General features: G+C 39.3%; 1 long non-coding RNA gene across 3 annotated transcripts in view; it reads left to right on the top strand.

Moving 5' to 3' along the window:
- Positions 1-22309, top strand: part of LOC136304902 (uncharacterized) — a 32474-nt gene extending 10165 nt beyond the window's left edge. Inside the window, exons 2-3 of one of the 3 annotated variants that reach the window (XR_010724887.1) lie at positions 14510-14617; positions 21920-22309. This is a non-coding gene — a long non-coding RNA (uncharacterized lncRNA). Of the gene's footprint in view, positions 1-14509; positions 14618-15587; positions 16524-21919 lie in introns of those variants that run through there. The other 2 variants (XR_010724886.1, XR_010724885.1) reach the window with 2 other exon arrangements.
- The last annotated feature ends 218 nt before the right edge of the window (positions 22310-22527 follow it).

Below are 22527 nucleotides of genomic sequence, written 5' to 3'. Positions count from 1 at the left end.
CAAACCTAAAAACTCCTATAAAACAGGTATTTCTATTGACAGGCAAGTTTTTAATCCTTGTTTCTTTTTGTTGTTATTGCTGTTTGTTTGGTTTTCTTTAGTCGGTTCTTCAAATCTTGGAATTCTCAGGTGCATAAACTCAGGATTATTGTTTTAAGATCTGTCCCCATTTAGAAGCAGTGCCTTTTTTAGGTGTGGTCAACTTGTGCATCTTGCTTGGTCTAGTTTTCAACGGGTAATAATTTACTCTTTCTCCATTTTTCTTTCCTACTTACCCAGGCACTGCATGATGCTTCAAATGAGTTTGGTATTTCTACTGGTGGCTTCTTTAGAATTGACTGTGAGTTTTTTGTCTGAGGTTTTTAGAATGACCCTAGGAGCTCTAACAGCAGCTTCCTTCCTTGCAAAGAAGACTCATTTCACAGCAGTAATCTCTGAATATCTTGTTGGGGAGACCTTACTTTCCTTGGTACTAGGTAAGGGGTAGGAAAAACTCTTCTCCTCTGCAGCAATCCACAGTTTTTGATGACTTCCAACTGACTCAATTAGCTCAGAACTGGAATTTCTTCCAAAAGTGAATTGAACAACAGGGCTGTTAATTTATGGTACTGCCGCTCTGCCTAATAGTGACTTGCCTAAAAAAGTCTCCCATAGTAGTTTAATCCTGTTTAGTGAAAAACAGACAGTTTTTTGCCGTGTTCTTATTACCTTCTTTGGGTGGTTTGGAGTCTTAGAAGCTTATCGAGCATCTCCCTTAAATTTTCCCTCTTAAATCTAATAAAAAAACCCAAAACCCAAACAATTGCTCTCCAGCTGTTGACTTGACACTGCAGGAATGTTTTGGGATTGGATCACAGTGGAGACTTCAGGACATACATTATGAAATCAAACACTGCATTTTTCTGTGTAGGTTCTTTTCTCCTTTATATTGCAACCAGAGAAGCTCCTGCAGCAGCGCAAGTGCATCTCCTAGCCCGGGAAGCGAGAAATCTCTTTTTCGTCAGATCTAGTGCTCTTGCCGGCTCTTTCTTGTGGCTTGGCGCGGCAGCCGCGTGTGCTGTCTGTGCTCTGCAGAAGCAGAGAAGCTACCACAGCAGCACAAGTGTGTCTCCTAGCCCGGGAAATGAGAAATCACTTTGGAAGAAAGCAATCCTCTGCTTCCGTGTTTCTGGGTGCTGACTGGTGGGGCGAGCCGTGTGATGTCGCATGAGGGCGTGCGGTGTTCGCTGGCGGGAAGGGCGTCATGGAGAGGGGCGCTCCTCTACTCCTCTAGTGCGGTGCTTCCCTCATGAAGGAGAAAGGGCCGTGGGTGTCCTCACAGGCGACTCGAACTGAACGTGCCCGTCAGGTTCTGGGCGTGCAGGTTGCGTTTGTTGCAGAACCCCCCACAGTCTGAGCTTTTGAACTCTAGGAAAAATGGGCGGGTTTAATAGGCTTATGAGTATTACCTTCTTTGTCCAGGGGTTGCCTAAAGCTGGTTCCTGTGCTGCTGAAGTCTCAGTTAAATGGTCAAATCACTGTGCAAAGATTTTGAAAACAATATGAAGAGTATCAGGAAGAGTGAGGTAATGGTCCAAAAATGGAGAAAGTATGTCTGAGAGCATATCTGTGACAGTGACCAGGTTGAAGTTTGGGTTTGTTCTTATTTTTAGTTTTGGCTTAAAAAATTAAGGGGAACTGAATGCATTGTGTACTTGCTTTTACTATGTATTGATAGAAGATGGAAATACAGGTTAAAAATGGAACTGTACTTTAGGAAGGCTGAAAACCTTGACCTAAATTGGACTCTAAATTTGAGATAAATTTGTAATGAAGTTGAATAACGTAATATTTATAGTAGAGATGCAGTAAATGGTTTCCAGGTAAATGTGGATATTATTTAGGGAAATGGTAAAATATTTATATGCAAGTTGTTTGGATTGAAATTGGAAATAAATGGTTTATGAAGTAGATCAGATCTTTGGAGGAAATGTAGATGATTCTCTTAGCTAAATCAGAGAGGGTTGGCAGCAGAATGAAATGGATGGGATTTTGGTTGAATTTTTATCACTGGTAGCAATGGTAGCCTGTGTCGTGGTACTGCTAATAGGGGTAATCATATTCCTGGGTTCTGCATCTGTTTCCCAGGAGACAGCAGTGGTGGGAATGTTTGGGTGCCAGGCTGTTGCTGTGGTCATAATGGGCTGCTGTCCATGGAGTGTTGGGGGCGCCAGGCGGTTGCTGTGGCCCCAGTGGGCTCCTGGTGTGTTTGGGGTCAGTGTGCAGTGCTGGGCACGGCCCTGGGCAGAGCAGCCTCGTGCCTGAGGGCAGGGGGAGGCCTCAGGAGGCTCTGGAGGATCAGCTGTGCCAGGGAAGCCCTTCTGCCACCAGGAAAGCCCTTCTGTCACCAGGCCTGTGATGGTGGGTGAGTTACTCGTACCCTGTGACCCAACCAGAATGCAAAACTTTTAACTTGCAGTCAGGCCTTAAAACAAGGTTTTTTTTCTTTCTAGATGTTGCTGAAACATTGTACAAATGCAGTAAGCCATGTCTGTGTTAGAATATCCTCCTTTCCTCATTGTTTGACCCACGTTATTTTTAGTGCAATAGCATTGTATCTGTCAAAAAGAGTGTTCTAGAAATAAGTTGCTGTCATGGTGCAATGCAGTTTCTAAATGACATAGCAGGTATTTGAGACATGTTCTGGTACTAATGACAGCTTTTTTCCTGAAATGATTTCTTTAGGGTTCTTGTAGGTAGAAATAAGTGTTCTTTCAGCTTTAATGAAATGTTCTCGGAAGATGGTGTTGGGCCTAGACAGGCTTGACTTGTGTCATGAGGTCATTCAGGGCTCGGATGCACTGCAAGTGATTGCATTTGTCATTTTCCTCTTAATTTCTGAGCCACAGAACAGACTCATTTAAAGAGTTTTAAGCAACAATTGTTTAAGAGACTTACAGATTTATTTTGCATTATGGCTGTGATTGTGTGCAATGATCTGGTTCTGTTCCTTAACCCCCAGGGGAAATGTGAATCATTCTGGGCTGAATCCATAATTTGTAATTAACTTTCAGTTGTGAGAAAGATAACATTTACGCTAGAGATGCAGTAAATGGTTTTCCAGGTAGTTGTGGACCTTACAATGAAAGTGCAAGTTACTTATCTGCAAGATATTTGGATTCCAGATAGGAGCAAGTCTTAGTAACGTGCAGTAGAAAGGTCATGGTAATGGATATTTATTTTCTAGCCCAAAGCTCGCATCATCTCTTGTGAGCCTGGCAGCCAGACTGTGTTGTGTAGGTTATCAGGCTTCTGAAGTGATATCCCATTTGATAACTGCAGGGAGGAACTCTGATTTATTATCAGTGTAGTTTCTCAGTGTCTTCATTACAAGAATCTGTGTCTCTGGTTCTGTTTTTGCAGTTGTTCTAATCATAACAAGAAACTAGTCATAAGTTGTGCCTCCTTTAGCTCTGAGCTGTCACAAATCTTAATTCTAGCCATGTGGAATTGTTGTGGCAATTGTCTCTAGTTACTATTGTTCAGCTAAAGTTACTGGCATTTGGCTTTTTTGCTGCCTTAACCTGCTTTTCTTCTAGCAATGCTTTGCAATTAAATAATGATTCTTTTCTCCCCTTCCCTGTACACTCTGCCCTCTGCATAAATACTGAGTTGGAAAAAATGTGTCATATTTTACTGTGACTTTGCATGGTACAGGTGACTCTCTTAAAAGACTTGCTTCTCTGTAGTGCAGCAGGTAATGTTTTGTACTGCATATGTAAGGTGAAAGGGTTCAAAATTTTCTTTTGGCCAACTTTGTGGATGATTTCTGCCAGTAAATCGTGCGGAGAAGGATTTTGTTGTGTATGCAAGTTCCAAGCTTTATTGTCCTGAAAAAAATGGTGATTCTACCTGTATTAGAGTTCAGGCTGGCTTAGTCCATGATTTCTTAAAATATTCACATCAGTCCTGTATTTTTACTGTATTAGAAATGAGTGTCTGTGTAGTGGGCTGAAAACATTTGTTTAACTTTACTTTAGAATCCCTCAGATCTTTGGTGTGGTTCCTTGAAGTTTGATCATGTTTTTTGTAACAGCAATTTTGTAACCTGGTGTAATTACCAACAGAAAAGCTGGCAGAGTTAAGCTTGGTTTTAGTCTACTTGTTGGTAGAGGGGACTCGATTTCCTCCATCTTCCAGTATGCTTTGTATCTACCATAAAAAACAGGGCGCTGTAGGTCAGGGTGAACAGGACTCCTGAAATAGCAGCAAACAAACACCTTTTCTGTAGGCGGGAGGGAAGCTGCATGCTAGTGCAAGATGACCCTGCAGTTACTGGGTACTTTGTGCTGTCAATAAACGAATTCTAGTGACAGGAGATTGTGTAAATCCAGTTTTCATAGGCATATGGCTGCACTTGAAGTGTCTCTTGAAGTACTGTGTGGAGTCTTCATGTAGGGAAATTTCCTTTCTCCTAATGTATTTTTTATTTCTTTTAACACTAAAAGAAGGTTTTCACATGTGTTTTAAAGCATTTGTCAGAATGGATTTATTTGAGAGTGTGAATTAGAGAAGCCAGTTCCCCAGTAACCTCCTTCATAAGGAAGCTGCAATCTGTCTCTCTATTCACTTAGAGAGAATTCATAAGAAATTCATTTTTCAGCAATAAGCTTTTTAACTGACTTTTCTTTCTTCTCGGTATTATATTAGAACAATAAAACAAGATCACTTAACATTCGGTCCTATTCAGATAGTAGTAAAGTGCAATGGGCGTATCAGTGGTGGCATCAAATTTATTCCAAAGGAGAGGCTGTTTTAGATAGTTTTATGTAATATGAGATTGAGGAAATAATAAAACACGGGTACTTCTATTAAAATTTTCTCTGAAGATGCTCCAAAAGTATGAAGAGCCATCCCTCTGTCCCTTAACATAGGAAAAGAAAGGAAAGTTGGTAGAGGAGCTTCCAGAGAGTAATGGAGAGATTGAGAGCAAGTTGGCAGTGAGTGAAATGGATAGGTTTTGGCTGACTCTTCACTTTTGCTGCCAGGGATTTTCTTTAATTTCAGGATGAACCGTGGACAATTCACACTGACAGCTCAAAAGACTGTTGCTGCAGGAGAATGACTGAGCATTCTTGGAAAAATTCTGATCTTAAAAACCAGAATTTGCAATAATATCTAAACTTAAAACATTTTATCTTCCTTTTTGATTCAGTTTGTATTAATTGTTGTCATAAATCCTAGTGTACTCACCAGAGACTATTTGAATGTGTTATCTGGAAAATCCCTCATACCTTCCTGAACAGGCCAACTGTAGAGCCAATGTCTCCTGCTTTTGGTGGCATTTAGGGAATCTAAAAGAAGTTCTGACCAAGGCCAGGGGGAAATGGTGATTTCTCGAAAATATAAACCAAAGGGGTTTTCATGCCAAGCCTTGTATGCTTCTCTTGGAGCAGAATGACAGTCAGCCTCCTCCTTTAAACCAACAGAAAGCAATATTCATGTTAAGCAGTGTATTTTTATTTTTCATGAGTTGCAGTTAATGACAGTAATGTGTTATTATCAGAGTGATAATAATACAAATTACCTTTAAAAGAAATCTTGTCATTAGTGTTATGCTGCAGAGTTGAGCAGGTTATGCTAAATATTTGTTTGCTTAGATGCAGGATAGAGTGATGCTGGACTCTTATAAAAATACTTGTAGATATTTATAACAAACACTTTCAGTTGCTCAGTTCCATCAAATGTCTAATTTTCTACTGCAGCTGGAAATTTCTTCTGTAATTCCAGCATGTTCAGTGCAGCTATTCACATGAAATTTCATGTATGGAGTACTGTTGTGAAGAGCATGTCATTAAAAAAGCTGTGGTCTGATACCTCTTGATGAAAGCAGTGCAGAGCTGGTGGGGGGCTTCTCTGTGGGGTTGTTTGGGAATTTTCTTTGGTTCCTGGCTGTCTTTCTGCTGCATGATTGTACAGTCAGGAATTCTGTTCAGAATGACAGGGAAACTCAGAGGTGTGTGTTGTTCATCACTCAGTAGCATCATCATCTCCTGTGGACTCTTGGCCAACATCAAACGTTGTCATCCTCTCTCTGAAACCACTGTGGTCATCATGAGCTGTAGAATTCAACTTCATGAACCTTAGGAATCTGAAATTTGGCATCCTCCTTTGTTTACTTAGATTTCATTCTGGTCATGGAATATCCTGCAAAGCCCATATAATTTAAGGAGAGTTGTTTCAAAAGATATTTTTTTTCTTCTCTGTCATGTATTTTATCTAAGGAAAGAATGCCTCTCTCAGCTGGGTCATTTAGAAGTCACATTAAATATTCTTATGTAAGAGGGAGAAATTAAGTATTTTCAGTCTGTTCTGTCAGCATGTTATTCCATTCCATTACTGAAAGGAAAATGCTTCATAGTTCACTAACCTGTCTGGATGCCGCTGTGGGAAATTAACCTTGTAAATCAGCGAGCATTCTCTGGAGCCACCTGATTCCTGGATTCTCTCAGTTTCTTGTTACAAATTGCACGGCATGAGATCACCTGTAGGAAAAATTGTGTAGGGAAGGTGGTCCTGCAACAGCAGCAGTGTTTGTTTGTTGTGCACCTTGGGCAGGAGCTGTATGTGTGCCCAGCTCTGCCCTCCACACCCTGCTCGAGCGGGTCACACACCCACTGTGTGAATCCAACAAATAAATGCCACTGTATCTTCCTCATATAGGACAGTGAAGCCTGTGGAGATCATGCTGGTTTCTTAGAGGGGTTATAATCAGCTTTTGATGAAAAGAGAAAAAACAGTGCCTATTTTGAGCCATTGCTTTTAGTTTTGTTTGTGTTGTCTTGCGTGCTGGGCATTAAACTGTCTGCTTCAGAGAGTCGTTTTTTCATTTGTTGTTGCTGTGCTTGTTCTGCTTATGTGAATTCTTGATGGATGTTATTTAAATTCGGGTTTGAAAAATGAAAAATACTGAGGAATCTTTTGAAAGATTTATATTAACTTACAGCGATGTGCAAGTGAAAGATTGCATTTCTCAGCAGAAATACTTTGTGCCTAGGCATGAATGTTTGCATGCCTGCTTTGCAAGGTTTGGTATGCATGAAATAATTTGAAATGGATGTAGTTATTTTATTCCCATATGACTCTTAGGAAAAATTTTTGCTCTTTTCTGTTATCCATTTGCAATATAAAGCTTGGTTTCTTAGGTTTTCTTAGTAAGGATAAATGAAGAATTAACAAGGGCTCATTATCTTAGGAAATATGTGATTGTTCTTGCTGTGTTTGAGTCTTGCTAATAAACATGAGATGGAGGTACTCGTAAGCCACAGAGTGAAAATTCCAGAATAATTGTGGACTTGCAGGTCCCCCTTGCTCAGTCAGTTAGGTGAGGTGTGTATGCTCCTGGCTGTAAGCATAGTACTGTTGCTTAAATTAGTAAGCTCATTCAAATGTTAAATGCCTTGATCAGTTTGAACTGAAGCATTTGTTAGGAGGAACATCAGCTCAGAGGAAAAACTCCCATAATTTTTCCTGTTTGGGGGGTGGGAAGTTGCTTAATCCATTTCATAATACAGTGTGCACTGCAAAATAAGGCAACAGCTGTACTGTGCTTACCTCTGCATAATCTAAAATTTATAAGGAAATAGTTTTATTTCTATATTAACTTGCAGGCATACTGAGTAACGTAACAAAATCTGTTGCATTTATCAGTCTAACCAGAAAGTATTAAGACTGTCATACTGATGTATAGTGCCTAATCAAAGGAAGAACACCCAGTTTCAGATTAAGATCATTAACACTTCGATGTTTTGTGCGACAATAAATCTTCAATGCATCCGAAGTTCTTTGATATTCCAGTGCAACAATAATCCCCTAGTGGTTTTACTAGGATAATTTTATTATTCCTTTCTTCTCAAAGATGATTTGAAAAGCAAATTATAATTATTATATAATTCGGCATTACAATTAAAACAAAACTTCTGAAATATAACAACATTTTGATGTTGTAAATTGTTTCACATTAAGATCAAAATAAGAAGAAAGTCAAAACAGTATCTAAGGGCTTGGGCCTTCTTATTTTAATGAATAATTTCCAAGCCCTAGGTTGCAGATACACTTCATATTTTTTCATATAAGCATGCATGAACTTTTCTGTTGTTACATCTTTGTACTCAAAACCTTTAACTTGGCACAAAGTGTACTAGCTTTTGATGTTTCTCTTTAAGGACACACTGCATCCTTGGTGTTTAGGATTTGCCGTTCTAATTTCAACCCTAACATCAGAAATTCTGTGCAATGTAGGGTAACTTGGGCCCAGCAAAAATAGGACTATTGTGCAAAGATGTAAAAATGCCACTCTGCCCCTCCTTTAAAAACAAACGTTATCAAGAGGTTTCTCTGCTTGGCCATACTCCTTACCATATTCTGACTGAGTCAGAAATCCTGTGAGGACTATTCAGGGAAGTCACTGAGATGAGATGCTCCTGACAGCTTATGGTTTGCTGGATTGCAAAACACATCCCGAGGTGAAATATTCACTTCACAGCAACCATCTCTCATTACTTGCATTGGTGAAACGCTCAGTTCAAGTTTGCAGAGACTGTTTTCCTAGTTAAAATCATTTTGCTGTGAGTCAAGACCAAAAAAATTACTATAGTTCCTGATTTAGAGCAACTTAAGATATTCTTAAATAGTTTTTCAAGTTCTTTCTCCTTTTATTTCCCAAGGAAATTTGATTTCTAGAAGAATGTGATACGGTTTCCCTACAAAGCAAATTTCTAAGCCATGAATTTGAATTTAGAAAAAATCTGAAGCTATGAATTTTGTACTAGAAACAATGTTGTATATATATCCTGTACACATCTATAATCTTTGCACCATTTTCATAAGAGTATATGTAGCTTATTCAAGTAAAATACTGAGGAGTGAAAGAAAAATGCCTAAAGAGTTGGTGTATTTTGAGCTGAGTGGATGTGCAGTAGCATCTTTACAGAGGAAAGATCTTCCCAAGTTGCCTTACCTTCAACCTATCCTTGTTTCTTTGCAAGTTTTGTTTTAGGTCAGACAGATGTTTTATGAAATTACTCTTTGGCTGGTGAAGTCAGCACGACTCTGAAGCAGCTGAGGGGGGAAGTGCTAATTTTGGCTTCTTGTGCAGAGCTGAAGGTTGTGCAGGGGGTGTTCTCAACGTGGTGCTGTTGTAGTCAGCTTCTGTGAATCTACAAGTCCCTTGGCACCACACATTCGAGTGTTTTTACTCATATATCAATGTACAGATGGTCAAGTCGTGGGGAGGTGTTACAGAGGGAATTAAAAGAAGGCTTTTTATTAGCCCACATGTAATTTTTTTTTCTTCACATTAAAGCTATTAATGTGCTGTATCATAATACCAGTGAAACCTTTATAGACTGTTTGGTACTTGCTCTTTTCTTCCCTGAAATCTCTTAAAGAATTTTTACTATAAAAGAATCAAAATTAGCAGTAAGTGTGTCCTTTGCTATGTCTCAGGCTACTCCAAGGTGCACAGATGTTGATGAAGCAGCTGGTAAAACAGGATGCAATCTTCAGAGGTCACATTCACTTTTGGAAGTTTTGGGTTGATCTTTCTTGTCTTGTGACTCTGTCTTGCTTGCCAAAATCAAACTGAAGGTGCAGTGCAGATTTAAATGGAAAGAGAACATGCCTTTAAAATGAGTTAATGGTAAAAGCTGACATTTAATGTCCCAACCCCCGTGTTAATGACACTTTCTAGTAAAGGCTAGAAAGCCTTGATGATGGACTGCTTAAACAGCTATGTGCAGAGCAAAATATTGTGTGCTGTGCACTTGAAGAGGGATCAAAAACCTGCATTTTTTAATGCAGTTCAGGTTGCCATTTTTCCTCTGAGAGAATGGACCCGTTCTCCTGAAGGATTAGCCCAGGTTTAAGGCTTTGAGCTCTGTGTTTCTGTGCTCAGGTAGCCATTCTCCCAGCACTGTGGTTCTCATTGCGAAGTTGATCTAGATGACATCAGGTTTTGATTTTTGGTGGGGGAAGAAATAGCAAGGGAAGAGCAAAAGGAACAACTTGATTTTGATGCTAAGACCAGAGAGACTGTAAAGATGGGAGTGAGGAAAGCAAACACGCTTTTCTTTCTTTGCTGTTGGTTACAGAAAAAAGCTGTCTTGATTTTGGGGGTTTTTTTGTTTGTTTGGTTGGGTTTTTTGGTTTTTGGTTTTGGTCTTTATTTTGTTTGGTTTTGTTTTTTTCTCCTGGCTTTCAGTTAATGACTTAGGTAAACCTCAGTCTCAATGTCGTGCCTAGCTAAAATACTTGGAATAACTGTGGGATAACCAGATCTAAAACATGTCTTAAGAGAGCAATGGAAGGCATTAGGAAATAAATAATCTAGAAGTGGGAATGAAAAATGTTAATTCTGGGATGCTGGGGTAATGACAGCAGGCAAGTTATAAAATGAACTGAAAAATCTTTTGTATTTTAGACTTGTTTCATTGAGTACTTGGAATTTGATCACTGGCTGAAGAATGCACTGGTTTCTCTTTTGGGTAGATGATTTGCAGTATAAGACCATGTGTGATGAATGATGGTCAGAGGTGGAGGGAGGACTAGGTCAAAGGATAATCAATGACAGGAATGAAGAAAAGGACAAAACCAACAAGCATAACTATTGAAAGGATATGATGCTATAAGCTTGGATCTAAGGCATTACTTTGCTAAGTTCTATTAATATTTATTTTGTTAAGCACACAATAAACACCATTTGTAGGAACCATTCTCATTATGGTAAAGGATCTATTTTTCATTCCTTAATAAGATTAGTTCTGTTTCCTCTCCTTTTCTCTATTGCTGTGCTTTGATTCTGGCGTTTTTGCACTTGAAACGACTTCAGTTAAAGGGCAACGAAGGATTTTTTAACCTTTCTAAAGATCATGACAGTGTCCCACAATTAATTTTAGTAACTAATAATAATATTGCATGTATCCAGTGGAAATGAAAAGGTTGCATTGTGATTTTTGTGTAGCATGAGGTGATGTTGAAAACAGCAGTTGGAATACAGTTTGCAAAAGCAAAACTGTATCTTAGAACTGTCAAACAATATAGAATTCCTTAAATATCTTTATCCTGTATAAAGTTAAGGTGTGGTATTCAGTGAAGTTAGTGGAAATTGGAGGGATTTGCTACTGTACAATCTCGTGCCTATTGCAATTAGAAGAATAATGAGATTTTAGTAAATCAAAACGTAGTTTTCATTCAGTTTGGACTTGGATATGTAAATTACTCATGTTGAAAAAAAAATGGATTAGAGATTGTAAATGTTTAGAAGCTGAAGTATATTCCCTGCTTTGGCTATAAATAAGGAATATCATACACAAAATGAATTATTCTGAACGCCCGTTGGAGGCCTTCGGAGTTAACCTTACAGGGCTCATGGTATCAAAACTGGGAGGAACTATCCTGTATCTTTTCTCTTAATTATTGTTCGTTAGAACTTTTATTATTATGGATTACTCAAATAATCCACAGGAATAATAGAATAGGCATGATGATAGGATGATATGGCAGTATTTTTTTTGATAATTATTCTATTATGCTCCATGACTTGAGAAAGGAAAATATTTAAATTATCAATCATATTCTTGAACTAAATCTTGATATCAGTACGGAAGGCTACACATGATTTCAAATGTATGACCTTTGACTGTATGTTTAAAATACGTTAATTATAAGTACATAAAAATATTCCAAAGACAATAACCATGGTAATTGTAGTTAATGAATTCAGTCTTTTGGAGTGGATAAATTAAGCAAGCAGAGAAAAACTAATGAGGAAGCATTCACAGAATGCAGAAATTGTGCCTAATGCGATGTAAACAATTATAGGCCCTATCCTTTATCTACTTTATAATGTTAAATAAGGCAAAAAGTTAAACCCAAGCATGTTAATAGAGCACAAAATTCATCTAATTAAATATTCTGAAGATAAATTATAAGGTGGGTTCAGTGGCACTCAAACTGGCACCAAGCAAACTAATAACAAGGCCAAAACCTCTGGGGAGAGTAGTGAAAGATCCCAAGGTTTTTTGTGGAGAGTTACAATGAAAAGTGTGTTTTCAAACTTAAGTCTCATGTTGGCAGCTGCTCTAATTCTCTAGACTCCATCCATTTCCCCAGTGCAGTGTTTTGGTGGACACATGGTTATCATCTAAATAATCTTGGACTTCCTCCTAATTGTTCTGACTTTTTTTTCTGTGTGAGAGAGACAATTCTGGGCCAGGCATTGTTCCCCTTGCTCTGGTTTTCATGGCTCTGCTCTAGTACTTTTATGTGGTGTCCACTATACTCAGAAGATCAGGGAAATGTCTTCTTTTTGGCAGTATTTCCTAAATTGAATGTCTATCATATATTGGTCAGGCAGACCTGGAATTTTTAAGACAGGATAACCCACTTGGTTTGCCTAGTAGCTTGGAAGATAATAAACGTGATGAACAAATCTCCAGTAACTCTAAATGGAGTTACCTGGATATACTAACTCTAAATGGAGTTACCTGGATATACTGAGATGAGAACAAGTCCGAGGAGTTCAAGAAGAGACTGTAAGAAAAGCTCTTGAATGTTGACCTCTTAGATGTTGATGTGAAATGAGGAGACAGGGGAAGGAGGCAGCTCTTAGGAACAGAATTATTCCTTTTTTCCTCTATATGCCTGTTTAAGTACTGCCTTCCCTTAGGGGGATAACTCAAGCAAACACCTGTTGGATGCCATTGTGTTTTCATGGATGATTTAAGGATCGCTGCCCATTTCTAGTGATCCTGTTTGGAAGTGATTTAAAATGTGCAGTAGTGTAGGCGGAAAGTCAAGCTAGAGCTGCTGTGACAGTGCTTCCATCATCTGTCAGCATCCTGAGTGTTGTGAGCTAAACCTGAAATTTGATTTGAACTGCCTGATATCTGCCAAGGGGCAGGATATCATTGCTAGAGAGAAATCCTCTCATCTTCCGTGACTACATCCCCAGTCAGATGTAAGAACAGTTTGGTATCCAGAGGTGAATGGCACTGGACCTTTACAAGGCACAGAAATCATCCATATCCCCATCCTTTTAAGGAAAAGGATTCTGAGCAGAGGGCCCTTTGACTCTGCAGCAGAAACTGTTTGGAAAAAGTTGCTTTAATAATAAGATTCTGACTGAAGAGTTTTGCAGAGGATGGTTTGCTTATGGAAATGGTCAAGTGGTTGTTCTGGTATTTGGACAGCAGGTTACAAAAAGAGGAAAACTAATGAAAAGTTCAGAAGCCAAAGCTGGAGAGAGGTTCAGAGTAACCCAAAATTGCCATCCAAGATTCTGGGGAGGAGGGTTGTAATCTTTCTGAAATATTACTCTGCATGTACTCCTTAACTAATACATTGGGTGTGTTAGACCAAACCAGACAATTAATTTTTAACACAGAAGGACTTTGAGGACAACTCTGACACCCAGAGGAAAGAAAAGGCTTTATGGAAAGTTTCCATCTTCGAATCACTGCTAAAGTAGAAGTGCTGTTTTGTTAGTGGAAAATATCAGTGAAATTTAAAATAATGGTGTATTCCTGAGAGGTGTCACTACAGTAAATCCCCTTTGTGGAATAGTTAAGTCACAATTGAAATTTGGTGCTGTGCAGTAGTCCATTGTTCTGGTACTTAAACTCTTTAGGGAACAGTCCCCATGAGGGGTAATGATTTGCTGGTGGCCAAGAAATGTATTTTCTGTATGATCCAGGTGGAGAAGTAAAGGAAGAAATGCTGTGAAATAGACACATTTTTTGTACACCTGAAAAGAGACTTGTATGTGATATGCAGGCAGATATCAGCTTTAAATTCGATGTAGTCAATGTTAATGGTATTAACATACAGATCTTTATCAGCAGAGGTGTTTACAGGCTTCTTCTATTTTCCTGTCCATTTGCTTCAGTGTAGCAGTGTGAGATCAAAGCCCAAGGCTTTGCAGACTGGCTCCTCATTTGTGCCCCTGGGTGTGTGATCATTGTTTGATACAGGAAACAGGCAGACCTGAGAAATAGTGAGAATTCCAGCACAGGCGCTCCTGCTGCATGTGCTGATACATCCGTTGTATGGGATGGAGATTGCCCACTTGGTTTGAGGATTTGCTTCCAAGCACCTTATTTCTCTGAGATGGTGTTATTTTCTACGTATATGTGCCTCTATGGCTATAGCTGCAAAGAGTTTAGTCTGAATAGTATTCATAGGTTTGATTGTTTCCTGCTCTCTCTGACTTTGTGGTGCACAAGTCAACCTAAATGTCTCAATAATGAATTATTGCTGGGTAATTAATCAGCTTCCCCTGCTTTAGACAGTTGCCTCCTAGAACTTACCATAATTCACCTCCATCAGCCAAGACATACAGACATTAATTGCCTCATAATATTGTCAGGAAGATGTCAGGTAGTACTGACAGGGTGTGAGTGCATCTCATTGATCTAAGCAAAATTTGTTAGTGTTTTGCCCCTAATCTCATTCTACACATTTATCTTGCCAGTGCCATGAGCTGGACTGAGGACACATCATCAGGGTGCAGTCAGGAGCAGTCTGTCCAAATGAACAGTGATTTCAGATTTGCAATGGGAAGTGAGTAATTCCCCAGCAGGTAAGTCACAAAACCAGTTACTGACAGCTGGGATAGTGGAAATTCTCCTTGCAGTGGCCTTGTTTTAAGCACCAAGATGAAAATATAATGCATGCTTAGAAGGTGCAAACAATGTCTACTCTCATTTCATACAGTGAAATTTGCTCAGCTTCATCTTGGAGCACTGGAGATATTTTAGTATTTCAAAGTGTATCAAACTATTTGCCCAGTATTTGGAAAAGCTACTCAGATTTAATGGAAATGTTTCTATTTCAGACCCAAACCACTTTGATATTTGTTAATTTTATTAGTGTATTGAAGTTCATTGACACTGGAAAAAGTGATCCTGTTCCTTCAATTAATAATACCACAGGAATTGCCTTTTTATTAATCTTTATTTGGATGCCTCCCTGTCCCTATGGAACAATGGGTTTGAAGATGCAGTGAGGTAGAACACTGGAAGGAAAAAGCCAGGCTAAATATTCCTTGAAATAAATAGGCCTCTTTTCCTTGACTTCAAAGAAAAAAAAAACCTAATTAAATACATTTGAGGGGAAGAGGAAAAAAAATGAGAACCTTTGATTTGAACACACTTTGGAGCAGAGCATGGAGAGATAGGAGAATGATCTCTGTGAGATGAATAAGTTGCCTCTCCTGCTGCATTTGTTTTGGGGGTGGGTGACTCATTTCTTGAGGATTCTGTTTTTAAAAGTTGGATTTGACTTGGTTGATATTCCTTTCAGCATCTAGATTTTCTATTTGGGCATGTATTTTCCACGTTGACTTTAATGATCATAGTGTCAAAAAGTCAATATGCTGTTGTAGAAGTAAGAAGTTTTCCTGAGTACTTGATTCCAGGGAGGAGAAACAGAAGAAAATAAGTAAATACTGTTGCAGTTTGTCTATTTAAAAGCTCTATTTAATATATTTTTTACCGTGTTGATTGCTGAGTTTAATCAGAGTCCGAATAGATTTCAAACCTTCTCTCCAGTTTTAGGAAGCTTGGAGATGGCAATTTCAAGATTACCTTATCTTGTTGGCGTGGTTTCTTTCTAGGAAGGCTAAATGGTACATCAGAATCTACTTTGTTGTTCCAGAAGCATCAGTACTTCATGGTATTGTGGAAAAGTTCAAGTCATTACCGTGCCAACCCGTCACAGTTAATTTTTTGGCAAAATGAATCCATAACGACACATGGCTTCAATCGATTTCTTATGCAGATTCTGCAGTAGATGTGCAGATCTGTTGATTAGCTCAGCCTGTTGGAAGTGTGGGGTCTGCCCCATTTGTTGTCCTTGGGGACAATCATGGCTGGGTTATTTCTGTGGGCCTCTCAGCTCACAAGGAAATGCCCTTCAGCTCTTACCCTGACTCAGATCAGCATGAGGAACATCATGACATTATAGTTATTTTTTTTAAAATGTTTTTCATGTATTTGTCAACTTGTACTGGTGCTGCATAAATTCATTAGGAGTCTTTATGGAGTACTGAGCACGGTTGTGGTAAATGAGTTTTGCAGGTGTGGATTGGTGGAATTGCAGTTTGCCCTGCAGTGTGTTTTAGTCTCCTTTGTGAGTGTTTCCCCACCCCTCACCAGGCTGTAATATGTATAAGTGCCTAAGTGAGCAGTTATTTACCTGTGGCAAGTCTGTTGTACCTAAACTCAGGAAACTGTACACCTCCTGGTCCTATTTACCTTGATCTTATTCCATAAAATATTCCTGCTGATAATCTGTGCAGCTCAGAGGCACTGAAAGATGATCTGCAAAAAGAGGGAATACTTGCTCTGAACTCTATGGAGGCCCTCTGTAGTAGTTTGAAGGCAAAACAAATGAGAGGCTCCAAGTCAGAGATACAATTTAATAGGAAAAAAGAAAAAAGGAAAGAAAGTAAAATAAAATCGATGCAATAATACAAAAGACCACTGACAGAGTCAGAATACAACCTGAGCGTAGTGATGGAAGCAGTCCAGATGAGGTGGTCTTCCTGAAGCAGTAATCCTGTAGAAAGGTCTGGTAGCTCGGGTCCTCTGGGAATCCAGTGGGTAAGCGCCCCTCTGGTGTTCAGAGTCTCAGCTTATATCCAGGCTGGAATGCTTGGTTTCTCCCTCTGGGCGGAGCATCCCACAATGGGATGGTGAGTCATGTGATAAGGCCTGATGGGCCCATTAACAGGAGGTAGTCCAGGAGGGGGTTATCTGTGAGCTGTGTAGCAAAGGTGCTGATGGCCCATTAACAGAAGATAAGCCAGAGTGGAGGAGGCAGGGAGCACTGCCTCACCTGGTTTCAACAGTTCATGAAGATGGTGATAGAATATACTTCAACCCAGGACACCCTCAGGAGTCATTCTGATTGATGTCTAGGGATTTCACAAGGATTTGACATGCTTGATCTTGAGCTTGTAATTAATTGTCAGAGTTGCTATCAGCTTTAGAAATGGGTTTCTACTAACTGGCCAAAAAAAGCAATATTGGGCTTTGAAACTGTTGCCGTTTATGTGTGAAATCAATTGCACCAAGTGCATGTTGTTTTCATGAGTAACAAAAAGGATCCTGTTCTGTAATGTCATCGCATTTGTTAGAAAATGTTAGCACCTCTCATTTCACAAGGCTTTTTTTTTTTTTTTTTTTTTTTTTGTATACGGCAAGGATGCATTAAATTTAGTCATGTGCAGAAAGAAATCTGCAACTGGATACTCCTTGTAAAGGCTCTAGATATGTGTGATTTCTCTGTATTTTAACATTTATTTGAATACAATAGATGAAGCTGGTCAGATGATGAAAGGGCTCTTTGGCTATTGAAAGTCCTCTTGCCACCGCATCTCTCCTACTGTCAGTGTATGCCTGCTAGTTAATAATAGCTTGAAACTGGTATAGTTTAAAGCTATTTTTTCGCCATTTCCCTCTTGGTTGCAATAAAAAGAACAGGTTCTATTAGGGGAGCCTTTCTTCCTGCAAGTAAATCGATGTTTAGTGAAGAGAAAATGCATGGCAGTGGTGGAAACTTAGCAGAGCTTCCTGCTCCTGCTGCACTGCTCATCATCCCATTTATCCATGGGGAAGTAGGGCAGTGTCTCTCTTTAGGATATCATGACCTGACTCGGGGAGATTTACCTGGTGGTCCCACCCCAGAATGGTCCATAGGAAGCCTGGCAGGCTGCCAATTTCTTGCTTAGACCGAGGAATCTAAGGGGCTAAAACCAGGAGAATATGTTCTGCCTGTGTTACGTGATAGACATGAGCAATGTGTTATCACAGAGATGTGACATGGACCTTGTTAGGCCCAGCAGATGTTTTAGTCCTGGCTCTCCTACTCTGAATGTGAGAGCTGGAAACATGCTGGTAGTGTAGTGCACATCCTCAGAGGATGGAAGGTAATTTGACAGCTCACTTTAACCCTCTTCAATAATGTTGACTCTTCTGGCATCGATTTGTTGAGAATGTGGCTTCTCATGTGGAAAACTGAGACTTTTTGTAGTAAAAATAAGGATTTCTTTTCCTGATTTGGTTTTCTTTTTTTTCCTGGCTTAGGTTAGAAGAGAGAAATATTTGAATGTAGCATTAACGTGTTTAATTTCTAAGCTTTATTTGGAGACTTTGAAATAGTGAAAATACGTAAGCATTATTGAAGGAATAAAGTGTTCTTGTTTGATGCATTCGACTGTTCTTTTCTTTCTGAGAATCTGTGTTTTTAGAGATACCAGGCAGTACTTTTTCCTTTAGCAGTACCAGAGTCCTGCTGTCTGTCTCAAGAGAAACCAAAAAAGGTCAGATAAGAACTGTTTAGATAAGATAGGTGGCATTTCTGTCAGTTCTCAATAGCCGGTGAATCAGATGAGGAGCTGCACAAAACTGAAAACAAACAAGTAATGTTGCTCTGTCCCTGTCCCCCAAGTCCAAAAAATCCTCTCAATGCCCTCAAGCTGCTGTCTTAGTGAAGGGAATCTTTTCTCTTGAGTGCAAATTTAGAAAATGTTTTGTTGTACTGGTTATGTTAATTAAAGCGATGTTTGTTTTACAAGACAGCGATTCAGAGGGCTGTCCTGCTCTGCATAATTACCTGTCACAGCAAAGAGAATATATTAAGATGGGAAACTGAGATTGGTGTAAAATTCTGTCTTATCTGCAAGGTATATCAGCAGTGTATTTCATAGAGCTTGATTGTATCCAAGATTCCAGGGGGCTCCTGGTGTCAGGTGAGAATCTTTCTTTATGGAAAGCACTTGCTCTTTTCCTATTGTTATTGGTGAGCTAAAAATACTATTTTTTGTTGCTTCTTGTAGCAAACCAAGTGCGAAATGTGAGCTGTAACAGCACTACCTAAGCCTCTCTGGCAGCCTCATGCAGTAGCCTGCTTTTAATATTGGTTGGTAAGATGACAGCACTTTGCTGCCAGTCTGTGAGGTATCCATGTAAGGTGGGTTATCTTTGCTCAGGTGCCTGGAGACTTGTTCTTACAAGAGATACAAACAATGCATTTGAGAATTGGGCACATCTGGGACATTTTATCTTGCTCTTGGAGAAAAAGATCAAATGCTCCACAGCCTGTTTCTCTTAAATAGCAGAAAATCCCAGCATGGATTGAAGATTTGACCCCCATTAAAATACATCAGATCTAACATAGCTGTGTGGTTTTAGCTGTGTACATAAATACATAACTGCAGATGAATATTTAAGCACTCCTAGTGTAAATAGAAATACGCAGATGCACATGCTAGGCATACTCATGCATGCCTACAGCTGCAGAGAAAATGTACAGCAGGCAAAGGACTTTCGGATACAATGAAATGAATGGCTTTATTAAGATCTTAGTTCCTCATTAAAAAATACTGAGAAGTAGAACTTGTATGAAAGACTAAAGCTGGGATTTCAAATTAATGTGTATGATAGTCAATATGAACTCAATTCTGAAATGTAAGAGTGTCTATGGAGATCTGTTGAACTGTGTTCATATATATCACTGTTTCTTCTTGTCCCAAGTTTTTTTTTTTTTTAATTTGGGTTTGCCATTGTGCAGTTTTAGGAAGGTTAATATTTAGTGCAATTTAGAAGTCCTAAAGAAAGCAATTGTTTTAATACAAGACATTTCTCCCATTGTTTTAAGAGGAAAAAATGATCGTGTGTCAATGGTATGGACTCTTATTCTCCTGCTTCAGTATTCAATTATTTTGATTCTTCTAAATTTTCAGCATCATGTGCATATGAAATTGGCCTCTTAAGTGATAGATATTTTTTGAAGGTTTGCTCAATTGTGCTTTCAGATTTTTCATTCACCTTCTGTTGGCTTGGCTGGGTCTGCATACACAAGTGCATGAACTGAACTATCATTAGCAAGTGGTGGTTCAGTTTTTCCTCTTCTACTCTTTGTGGCCTCTAAGTTTTTCTTGTCTGCTGTCTTTGCAAACCAGTTTTTCTGCAGGGTCACTTTAAATCACTCGGTGTAACAAACCTGAGTATGACAAATGTGTGCATTAGGGAATGTGTCTTGCTTGTTGTGGCCATCAAAATAGGTTTCACATGGTAGAAATTTGATAGTATATCTACAGTTCTCAAATCTTGCTTTTGCCAGTGTCCTTGAGTTCAGTTTTTTAACAGTCACGATGAGCTACTGACTAGCTGGCATTGAAAAAATTTGACTTTATCCTCAGGGGCCACTGTAGGCTTTGTTCTGATAAATACTTGTCCAAACATCCCCATTATTTTTTCTTCAAGACAGAAAAATGTGACACAGGGTGCTGTGCCTGTTATCTCCCACCTAGACTTGTTTGGTTGTGTTTTTTTGGTTGTTTGTTTTTGTTTTTTTTCTTTGAGAGAAACTTCAACCTTTTTATTCATTGGCCTGGTAAATACTTTATCAATGTATTAAGGTCCTTTAATTAGTGTGGATTTTTTTTAAAGCTTAAAATAAAAATCAGGGAAATATTCTAGTTGTATGATTTACATGGTTGGTTCTACTCCAGAAGAAAGCTTAATTGTTGAAATATTTCTGAGTTCCTGTGTTCTGATTTCTTGAGTAGTCTGTGCTAAGTCTTGAGCAGAAACTTGCAGAAGAGCTGCAGGATTGAAGGAGAGCAGAAGTGCCACAAAGTAAAGTTCTCCTGGGAAATCTTATGGAGGTTAAGCAAGTGCAGCAGGATTTGAGCAATGCTGCTTAGTCCATTTGTTCATGTGTGGATGCCAGGGTGGAGGAGACTGGAACTGGGAGCCAAGATCGCTTAGAGGTGTGTCTGTGAGAGAAGCCAACTGCAATCTGCTGGTTTCTGGTGACTTTAGAGGTACCTGTCCAGTGTTAGTCCTGTCTCGTACTGAAGCAAACTATTGATCACCTGGCCAAAAATGTTGCGGCTTTAAAGAACTTCCCCAAACTTTAGGGAATAGTGAGACTGTCATTAAGAAAGAGATATAATTCCAAGCACTTTCTCTTGGTTTTAAATGCTGACTTCATGGGGTTTTTCCCTAAGAGTAGGAGAGCTTCATGTAAGTCTTGAAACTGCTGGTGGTTGATAGGCTTTTATTTATTTAATCAGGGCAGTGCATGTTACAGAACTGACAGCAAAGGGATCAGGACTGGAAATATTTTTTCTAGACATCAACATGCTGCTGTGCTGTTGGGAGAAAGTGGAGATTGCTTTGCCAGCACCATCTGGGAGCCTCTGCTTGGCTGTATGGTAGGCAGACCTTTTGTGAATCAGAGGAGAATTGCCTTTGGAATAAAGCCTCTTGGTGGCAGGTTTTTTTAATCTGCTGCACTGACAGAATTGCTCCATCTTGTCCTCTTAATGCAAGCGAGTGTGCCAAATCTGACTGAAGGGATCTGTATCCAGGAGAGAAGGAAATGGTGATGCCTCTGAAAGGTGCTTGCCTTCTTTTGCGAGACAAAATAAACTTTTGGTGGCTTTGTGGGGCTGCAGCCGGCGCTCTTGGGTTATATATTCTTCTTATATAAATGTAGTACACACTTTAAATTTATTGTTGGAGGAAAGAATAGAAATGTTGGCTGTGACTTGCAGAGGCAAACAGCGTATGCTGTGTGTATAATTGTCAATTTCCTTAAAAATAATGTTTCAGAGTCTGTTGCTCCTCAAGATGGTGGCAGAGATACCGGGGTGCCCCTGGTGGGCTTCAGGGGTGGAGGGATGGATACAGTGTTTGCCTGTGGAAAAGGTGGGGTGGCGAATATATCGAGTTGTATGAAATAGCATTTACAGAACTTGCAAATAAGAGCTTCAACTGTTCAAGCTTCCTGCCCTGAAGTGTTTGTGATTTAGTCTCTCCTCTCTGAAGAGCACTTACGTAGGTTTTTTTTTTTTCCTGTGTGGGGCAAGGTGGAGAAGAAAGAAGCGGGTATGAAGAGAGCAAATTGAACAGCCAATACTGCCAACAACCAGTAACATCTTCAAAGTTTACCTGCAGCTTGTAAATTAAAAATGCCAAGTCTTCCTTGTGCTGAAGTGAAGCACGCAGCCACCAAACATACACCTGGTGACTGCAAGGAGAGATGGCAGACATTTTAACTGGTACCTTTTTCCAGTGGTCTTGAATTAATATACTTCCTTGAATGATCCAGGAGTATTTGTACACAAGTCCTGATGGCCATCTGCAGTTGCTTAAAGTATTTCCAGTGTTTTTCTTTACTGCAGCTCCAAGTTGGTTGGAACCAGTATTCTATCTGCCTTTGGAAAAAATGTAGTAGATTCCAGCAGAAATTAAATTTCTCTATGGAAATACGAGTGAGGAAATTGAGGCTTGAAAACACTCCCATTCAATTGTGATTGAAGTTCAGTCACAATTTGAGCATTGAGCAACACCCTGGAACGTTCACATCTAAGTAGCATCTGATCTTGTAGGGCTTGGTAACGTGTTAGGGAAGATTTGAGTGGAATCTAGGTATTTTTGGGCAGTGACATTATTCTGAGGGAGTTTTGGATTCTCT

The sequence above is a fragment of the Chamaea fasciata genome, unplaced genomic scaffold (assembly GCF_029207755.1).
Source record: "Chamaea fasciata isolate MVZ Bird 193981 ecotype frontalis unplaced genomic scaffold, bChaFas1.0.hap1 SCAF_214, whole genome shotgun sequence".
In the NCBI taxonomy this organism is placed as follows: Eukaryota; Metazoa; Chordata; class Aves; order Passeriformes; family Sylviidae; genus Chamaea; species Chamaea fasciata.
This window is presented reverse-complemented; position numbering and strand designations above follow the sequence as displayed.